This window comes from Dermacentor albipictus, chromosome 4 (genome assembly GCF_038994185.2).
Source record: "Dermacentor albipictus isolate Rhodes 1998 colony chromosome 4, USDA_Dalb.pri_finalv2, whole genome shotgun sequence".
In the NCBI taxonomy this organism is placed as follows: domain Eukaryota; kingdom Metazoa; phylum Arthropoda; class Arachnida; order Ixodida; family Ixodidae; genus Dermacentor; species Dermacentor albipictus.
The window spans coordinates 89,811,309-89,820,592 of NC_091824.1; the positions used below are offsets into that span (position 1 = coordinate 89,811,309).

At 46.4% G+C, this 9,284-nt stretch overlaps 1 protein-coding gene across 1 annotated transcript in view; it reads right to left on the bottom strand.

Moving 5' to 3' along the window:
* LOC135917657 (uncharacterized) overlaps positions 1-9,284 on the bottom strand; it is a 253,855-nt gene that overhangs the window by 181,653 nt on the left and 62,918 nt on the right. The window lies entirely within an intron of this gene.

Here is a 9,284-nt window from a genome sequence, read left to right on the forward strand (position 1 = left end):
GAATAAAAGAATGCATCACTTTGCAATAAATAGAGAAATAATGAGTAATAGTAGTAGATGGATTGGCAACATTAAAACTCATTGTATGGCCATTATTATTAGTCTTTTCGAAAATGTAGCAAAGAGAACAGGAAAATTGCATCACTTCGCAATAAACACAAGAAAAACCTGACGAAATAATAGTTGTACATGGTTTCACAAAACGAGAACATAAGGATAAGTTCAAGAAGCAGAGAGAATAACTTCGAAATAATACTTTTTTGTTGCTATCAGCAAGTTCTGCGAGTACTTTATAATGCCATGCCATGTCTTCGCTCCAGCATGCCGTAGCAGTCGTTTGCCATAGGCGTTTTTGATTGGCGGCATGTCTAAGTTATCAAAAGTTTGATTTCTTGTGTGACGTTGTGGGGTGCAGAGTATAGAAAAAAAATGGCTCGTTGTACCGTATAACATTCTTAATACATGTGGCTAATCGTAATTCCTGTACGAAATCCAAAGACAACATTTTTACGATAGAAGATAGGGATTTGCTTGGTTCACAGTATCGCGAGAAAGATATAGTACGCATAGGTCGTTTTTGCAAACGTCGTATTGGTTCAAGGTAGGAGTTATATGTCAAACCCAACCAGGATTCTACACAATACAAGAGGTGGCAGTTCACTAAAGCAAAGTATAAAATGCGAAATATTGAAAGGTCAAAGTATTCGAGAGCTTGGACGAAGGCATAGCGATTTGAAGCTATGTTAGAGCAGAAAGTATCTAGCTGAAACTGCAAATTTAAGCAGCTTGTATAGAAGGAACCCAAGGTAAGAGAACGAAACAGTACGATCAAGGGGGCAATGATTGATACGTAGTAATAAATCATTCTTTGTAGTAGTATTATTTCGCGAATAGAACACCATGCATTTAATTTTATGAGGTATAATGGTAAGCTTGTTAGCAGTAAAACAATCAGCAATTTTGGCTAGTTTAGTAGTAACATTTTCTTCTATATCTGAAGTATTTCCCCGGTGGTGGCATCAGCATACATAATAAGGCCGGTGGCGTCAGCATACATGAGCAGTTAGGCAGTGATTAGTACTTGTGGTAAGTCATTTATGTGTAGCAAGTAAAGTAACTGACCTAATACCGAACGTTGTGGCACATCTGTTTGTATGGATTGAAGGGATGAAGTAATGTTGTTAATTATTACCATTTGTTGACGACCCTTAAGGTAACTCTCTAAGAAATGCGATATAGTTTGCCACTTTAGGCGTACGTCCTCTCCCATTGCTATCGCTTAGAAAAGGCTTGGAGTTTGGGCTAGGCTACGCTTGCCTAAATTAGTGTAGGCTAGGCAAGGCTAGGATAAGCTTCATCCTCCCGTATAGACTTTGCTGACTTGTCACGAAGTAAAATTATTGTTTTATTTATTTCTCGTTTCTCCCCAAGTTTCAGCTACATGGCTACAGATTTGAGGCCCTTCACAAGGCATTTTCCCGACTGGCCCTTCCAGAAGAATACGGGGGCACGGCTCCCCCACTTGACTACGATACATTCTGGGGTGAAATGGATAAATTGGAGGCGCTCTTCGAAGCCGACAACCACTATGGTTATTCAAAGAGATACGACGGCAACTTCGCTTCACAAGAGGAGATTGAACAAGCACTGGAATTTTTTTGAATTCACAGAATTACTATTTACAGACACAAAGAAATCAAATAAATTTAATTCATTACACTAACGTGATCTACACATGCCGTTCTTTTTGATAATTGTTGTCCCGAAGCTCTTATGGTGCCGTGTTTTGTCCGGCTTTCGTCTAATCTCGCATACTTTTCAGTTGAATACAGGTGCTTGCCATGCATTCCGTTATCGCCTCCTAAGTTACCGAGTAGGTGGCTTTCAATTGGCGTTCGCGCCTCGCCGAGCAGACGACCCTTTTTTTTTCTTTATTACCAGCTTGGCTACAAGCTTCAAAAGGGCTTGTGATCATAGATCACACTCGTTTTATAAGTGTTAAAGTATCAAACATTGAAACCGCAGCTACATCACAGTCAGTCGTCTTGTGCAGGTCACGTACTTTCACAACCATTTCCCCAAAATATTCATACACAGATCGACCTTTAGCATTGCAATGTCTATATGCCAACAGACTACGCCAGAGTGCGTGCAGTCCAAGTAAAAAGGTAACATCCATCTGTTAAAAATCACGTTCAGGTGGCAAAAAGCGAATGCCATGTGGACTGATGGGTAGATCTATCTTAAAAGTTCTCTGTAATATATCCCTAAAAATATGGCATTATTACAATCAATGAAAACATGTTCTATTGTTTCAGCTTTGTTGCACAGAAAGCATCTGCTTCCCCATGGCAGATAAATCCCTCTTTCCTCCAACCACGTTTTAACAGACAAGGTTTCCGTGTGAAGCTTGAAGAAAAATGTTTTACCGTTTGCCGGTATCCACATATTTTTAGCCCTTTTAAGTACGTCTTGACCAGGCCCTTCTTGAAACAATAACTGACACAATGGAACATGGAACACACTCTCAATCAGATCCTTCATAAGACGCTTTCTTTTTACATTGGAGAGTACTCAGACGACCCTTGACGAAAGCACGGCGCCGGGAACCACGAGAGCTCAAGTGAACGTTCGGAAAGTGAGATGCTTTTGCCATCTCGCCCCGGCTGCATTATTCTAGCTTGGTACCGGAAAGCATCGCCAGCAGCTGTAGTACCCTGCCGACGTAAGCACTCGACAAGCACTCCAAAGGAGCAAGTGATGGTAAAACGTTCCGCTTAAGTTCGAACAGTGGGTATATTTGAGGGTAACAGCGGTTCCCGCTTCTTCGCGCAGGCTGGAGGCACTCAGAATGGGCACGTGGCAGCATGTTTACAACAGATTGCAAATCACCCTGCATAACCAGCCACTTTTGCTATCAGGAGTCAGAACTAGGATCGAGAACACAGTAATATCAAGTCCTGTGGAAAATTAACACGGCGCGTGTATAACCCCGCCGTTAAAGAAAAAAAAATAACGCAGCATTTTTGAATATGATACATGGGACCCTTCTCAAACTTAACTCAATCTAAAGTTCGTTATGCATAGCAAGTGTTCTGTAGAATAGAGAGAAAAAAAACAGAGCGAAATGTCCCTCTCCCATACATCAACTATTTTAAGTAAAACACTTTCACTCCTCCATCCCCCTCCCCATTTGTAAGGCAGCAGACTAGACAAAGTCTGGTTAAACTTCCTGCCTTTCCTTCCTCGCTTTTCTCGCTCTCACACTGAGAAGAGTGTACTAGAATATTGTCTACTATGCTCTAGAATCGAGCAACTTCATTTTGACAGTGGCAGCGCCATCTGTATGTGTTTGTGAAAAGTGCACAAGAATTCAACTTTGCTTAGGGATTAATAGAGAGCACTGGTTTTCTTGATTCCTTCAATGGTGACTTTCAATACCTTACTCACCCACCATGGTTGCTTAGTGGCTTTGGCGGTGCGGTGCTAAGCACGAGGTCGCGGGATCAAATCCCGGCCACGGCACCCTATTTCGATGGGGGCGAGGGAGCCGAAATGCAAAAACACCCATGTATTTAGATTTAGGTGCACGTTAAAGAACCCCAGGTGGTCAAAATTATTCCGCACTCCCCCCTACGGCGTGCCTCATAATCAGATCCTGGTTTTGGAATGTAAAACCCCATAATTAAAAATAGAATACCTTACTTCTTCCCTGAGGAACACACTATGGTAATTGCGGATTGGAAGCTACACTTTGTCGGCTGCGAAAGTCTTCAGGACTCTCTAAATTATGGATGTGCACCACTGACGTCATCTAACCATTACCTAAATCCCTTGAGTCTCCTAGAGTAGCTCGGGTAGATAGTCGTACTGCACTATGCAATGCTGGTAATACTGTCAGCGCCCGCGTATTACGGAAACCTCATCCATGGAAACGCCGTTCTCCATGCTGTAAATACTGTCACGGCGATGCTGCGAGTACAGAAAGGTTGAATATTCAACATATATACAAGCAGAGTCAGTGTAGTTAAAAATGACTGACCAGTTACAACACACAGCCGCCAGCGTCTCGCGATCTTCTTCTTCCTTCCTCTTCTTTTATGCTTCCGTAACAGGACGCTCGGGTGCTGAAGCACTGTGTCGGCGCATGGTAGGCAAAATATTGTGAGCAAAGCATGGCTTCAGCCGCGAAACAAGCACGATGTCAACAGGCGTGGGACTTAAGGATGGATCAAGCTGTAACGGCGAAATCTGGTAATGGACGTTAGCTTGATGTAGGAATTCGTAAGGCCCTGTGTAGCGAGAGAGAAGCTTCGACGAGAGACCGACCCGACAACTTGGTGACCAAAAAAGCACCCAAGCCGCTGAGGCGAACTTAACGTCGCGATGGCACCGGTCATGACGCTCTTTTTGTATATGCTAAGAGGCTAATAAACGAAACCGGGCGACTTGACGCGCGATGTGGTCGCGATCGATGACTTCACGAGCGTACTCAGTTTCAGCACGTGGCACAAAAGGGAGGATGGTGTCAAATGGCAATGTGGGATCGCAACCATACAAAAGATAAAAGGGTTGAATATCCTGCGGTGTCATGTCGGGACGAATGTCACGTAGGCCAGCGTGGCGTACCAGTCGCGTTGATGGTTGGAGACGCACACTGTCACCCTTTATGAAAGGGCGGCTGACTATAGCGCTATCAATCGACAGGTAAAGAAAGCACATTCGCTTTTGCGTCATCTAGTAGCAAACACAATGACGGCCATGCTCACGTACCTTGCTCGATTTGTTGGCAGCAGACGACACGCTGCAGGCATCGCCCGTTGCGCGAGCGGAGAACGAGCGTGATTTAGCAGCGCTTGTCTACAGTTCATGACGCATTATTTTGTTTCCCAATAGATGCCGCCTAAAGAGGACGTGATTTCTTAAGCTGTCGATTGATAGCGCTGTAGGTAGCCGCTGCACAGCGCAGGCCACGCGCTCGCGTGTTCTCTTTCATAAAAGATAGCAGTACATCGACAGCATCTCTGTGAGTGTTCGGTTGAGACCTTCCGTAAAACCATTCGTTTGTGAGTGGTAGGCAGTGTACAGCTTGTGTTCAGTGGCACAAGAGCGGAGAAGGTATAGACTACTCGAGACAAGCACGAGCCGCCGCGGTCTGTAACTAACTGTCGAGGCGCACCGCGGTGAAGAATAACGTCGCGGAGGAGAAAATCGGCGACGTCTGTTGCGGAACTAGTGGGCAATGCCTTGCGGATCGCGTAGCATGTCGCGTAATCAGTAGCGACGGCGATCCAGTTATTCTCTGTAGTCGTCGTCATCGGAAAAGGGCCAAGCAGGTCAACGCCTACGCGAAAGAAGGTTCAGGTGGAACTTCAGTTGGATGGAGTTGACCGACAGGTGGCAGGGGAGATTTCTTTCGACGCTGACACAATTTCCAAGTTGCGGCATCACAACGCACAGAGCGGTGGAGACCCGAACAGAAGAACCGGCGCCGTACGCGGTCGTATGTATGCATAACTCTCGCGTCATCAGTGCATCGTGAAGTTGTTCGAGAGTGACGGATCGCACATGACGAGAAAGGACAAGGAGCAACTCAGCATCGTCAGGGTTGATATTGTGGTGGTAGAGGATGCCATCGTGCAGCACGAACATGCAGCACGTGCCGTCGGTGCAGACAGATCGTACTCCGGCGATGGCGGACTGTGAGGGTTCGTCGCGTCGTTGTTCACCGCGAATGTCGATCGTGTCAGTAAAAGCCATCACGCAGGTCACCGGATCATGTGCAGCAGGATCACGAGGATCCACAGGGTGACGAGAGAGGCAGTCAGCGTCCTTGTTTAGGCGTCCAGACTTGTAATTGACAATAAATGAAAATAGCTGGAGCCGCAAAGCCCAGCGTCCAAGCCGTCCTGTCGGGTCCCTAAGGGAAGACAGCCGGCAGAGGGCGTGGTGGTCTGCAACGACAGAAAACGCAAGGCCATACAAATATTGCCGGAACTTGACGATATCCCAAACTAAAGCCAAGCACATCCGCTCGGCAATGGAGTGATTTCTCTCGGCAGGTGACAGCAGGCGGCTGGCGTAAGCTATCACGCACTTCGTACCATTCTGTTGCTGGGCGAAAACAGCGCCGATACCATGGCCACTTGCGTCAGTGTGAACTTCGGTCAATGCATATGGATCAAAGTGGGCAAGTATGGGAGGAGTGGTCAGAAACCAGATGAGAGTGGCGAACGCGTGAGCCTGCTCCGGGCCCTATGAGAATGGCGTGTTCTTCTTTAGAAGATCTCTCAAAGGCCGAGCAACGTCGGCGAAGTTTTTGACGAAATGACGAAAGTACGAACACAGGCCGAAAAAGCAGCGCACGTCAGAAGCCGAACATGGCACAGGGAAACTTTTTCCGGATCTGCTTGTACATCAGGTGCATCAGCGAGGTGTCCTAACACGGTGATCTTAGGGTGCCCGACTTGACATTTCGTGGAGTTCAGTTGGAGGCTGACTTTTCGGAAGACCCTAAGAATGGCACCGAGTAGGGTAAGGTGGCTGTCTAACCTGGGAGAAAAACCATAACGTCGTCAAAGTAAGAAAGACAGGTGGTCGATTTGTAACCTCGCAGAAGAGAGGTTATCATACGTTCAAATGTCGCAGGAACATTGCATAGGCCAAAGGGCATGACTCTGAACTGATATAAACCATCCAGCGTGACGAAGGCCATATTCTCGCAGTCCACTTCATCAACTCAAATCTCCCAGTAAGCGGACCGAAGATGGATGGACGAGGAGTATCTAGCTCCGTGCAAGCAGTCGAAGGTGTCATCGATGCGTGGTAGTGGGTAGACGTCTTTTCGCGTGATCTTGTTTAAGTGGCGATAATCAACGCAATAGCGCCAGGAACCATCTTTTTTTTTTTCACGAGGACGACAAGCGAAGCGCAAGGGCTGGCTGATGATTCGATGACCCCTTTGCGTAGCATTTTGACCAATTCTCATTGGATGACTCGATGTTCAGCACGCGATACACATTGGGGACGCCGACGAATTGGATCCGTGTCTCCAGTGTTTATGCGGTGGTGAACCACAGATGTTTTGCCTAAAGGTCTGTCACCGAAATTAAAGATGTCACCATACGATTCGAGCAGGAGACGTATGTCTATGGCCTGTGCGGAGGTGAGGTCAGGTGCAACCATTTTCGCGAAGTCATCGGTTAAGGAACCACAGCTTTGAGCGACAGGTTGGCTATAGCACAGACAGAATGTAAACCAATGTTTTCAAGCTCCTGGCGAACGACGGCTTGTACGAGGGGAACTGAAAAATGGCTACGCGAACGGAAAGCTGCAGGCGGCATCGCATCCAGTTCACGTCGAACAGTTCGCACCATGTCCTCTTATGGCGACGCATGCTGCTGTGTGCGTTGATCTCCACACGTCGAAGTGGCGGCAGTATTGGGAAGTCTGGCGAATGGTTACAAAACACGTAGGCATTTGGCCTGCTTGGATTGTCGGCATTCTTTGACGATAGCATAAACTGTCGAGCGGCTTTTGCACATGAACAGTTTAAAGCCGTCATCCGCAATGCCTTTCAGCACATGCCCGACCTTCTCAGCTTCTGTCATGCCATGACTGGCTTTACGACAAAGTGCCAGCACGCCCTGGATAGACGAGATATAGGACTGCATGGGGGATTGGGCACAGGAGTCCAATTCCTGCTTTGTGGCAATTTTACGGCCAGGTGCTCTGCCAAACAACTCTGTCAACTTCTCTTTGCGTTGGTCCCAGCTGGTTAGCTCCTTTTCGTGGTTTTTGTACCACATCTTTGCCGTGCCTCTTAGTTAGAACAGCAGGTTAGCTAGCATAAGCGTAGGGTCCCCTCTGTTGATTCCACTCATGCGTTCGTACATCGCCACCCACTCCTCAACGTCGGTGACATTGGGCCCGCAGAAAGTTCCAGGATGCTTGCATTTCACAACTACAACCGAAGGGAAGAGCGACGTAGTTGGCGACGGTGACGGTGGAGGCGGCAACGACGTTGATAACGAGTGCTCACCGTCATTCATAATGGAGACGATGAGGCGACGTCCACTGTGGAGCTCCGTTTCCAGTCGCGGTACCCAGCACTTCCCACCAATATGTTACGGGGATGTTGTGAGTATAGAAAGGCTGTATTTGCAATATATACACAAGCGGAATCAGTGCAGTTTAAAATTGCTGACTAGCAACAACACGCAGCAGCCAGCGTCTCGCGATCTTCTTCTTCCTTCCTCTTATTTTATCCTTCCGTAGCAGTATAGTTGCCTATATAAATGAAAATCTATGCTGAAACTAAACAGAAACGCAGTTTTGTTGTTGCCAACAACGTTTCCAGGGTGCTGTTCAGTGACTATACGAGGATGAGTTTGAGATTGCGTAAGTGGCAAACAAACAAACAAACACAAAAGAAATAAGAAATAACTAAATAAATAAGTTAAACAGGCACACAGGCACAAATAGCACGTATGAAAATCAAGGAACATGGCTGAGCAAAACTTAATTTTTTCCAACGTCTACATCAACTGCTTCCGAATGCGCTATCTACTTTCTTAAAAACAATTCAAGCTTCAATTATCCGACCTTTACCCTATTTTTAGGATAACTAGAATTATATGACTTGCGTAAAATACGTGTTGATTCATTCCGTTGGTTGTCATTCATCTATATGGAAGACCAAATTTACCTTTAGAAGAGTAGAATATTCGGGTAGTTCCTGATGCTCATTTTACATCGTTGACTCTGCCCCGTCTATCACGCTTCACGGTAATCAATTTACCTCTACGATGAGCCGACAGTCAATCACGGCAGACAGTGATGTGGAGTGTTCACGTGACAGAGGCGACATAAATTTTCTACGCATTACTGAAACCGCATGGCCAGTGGAAGAGTTTGAGTGCTCGTGGCTAGAAATTGAAGAATGAACGTGAAATAAGCATTAAACGCGCATTTGCAGCACATGAAAACGGTAAAAGAGAAATAAATGGCGCAGCTATTCTAATGAGCCACGTACGTGTCACGTGTCTTGGGCGATACATAGGACATATCTGGGCCTGCTGGGATGTGTCCCCATTCTGTCTATTTAGAAACCTTCAATCTCAATCTCTTTTTCTGCTCTATTGCCTAAGCGTAGAGTTAACGTCAGGCGAATGAAGGGGGGGGGGGGGTATGCGACATTCCTGTGCGGCCTAGTGTGGTCGCGGCAAATAGATATAATTTGTTGCAATCTGGCTGTGCTAGTAGGAACCAGCTGCTACATTCCA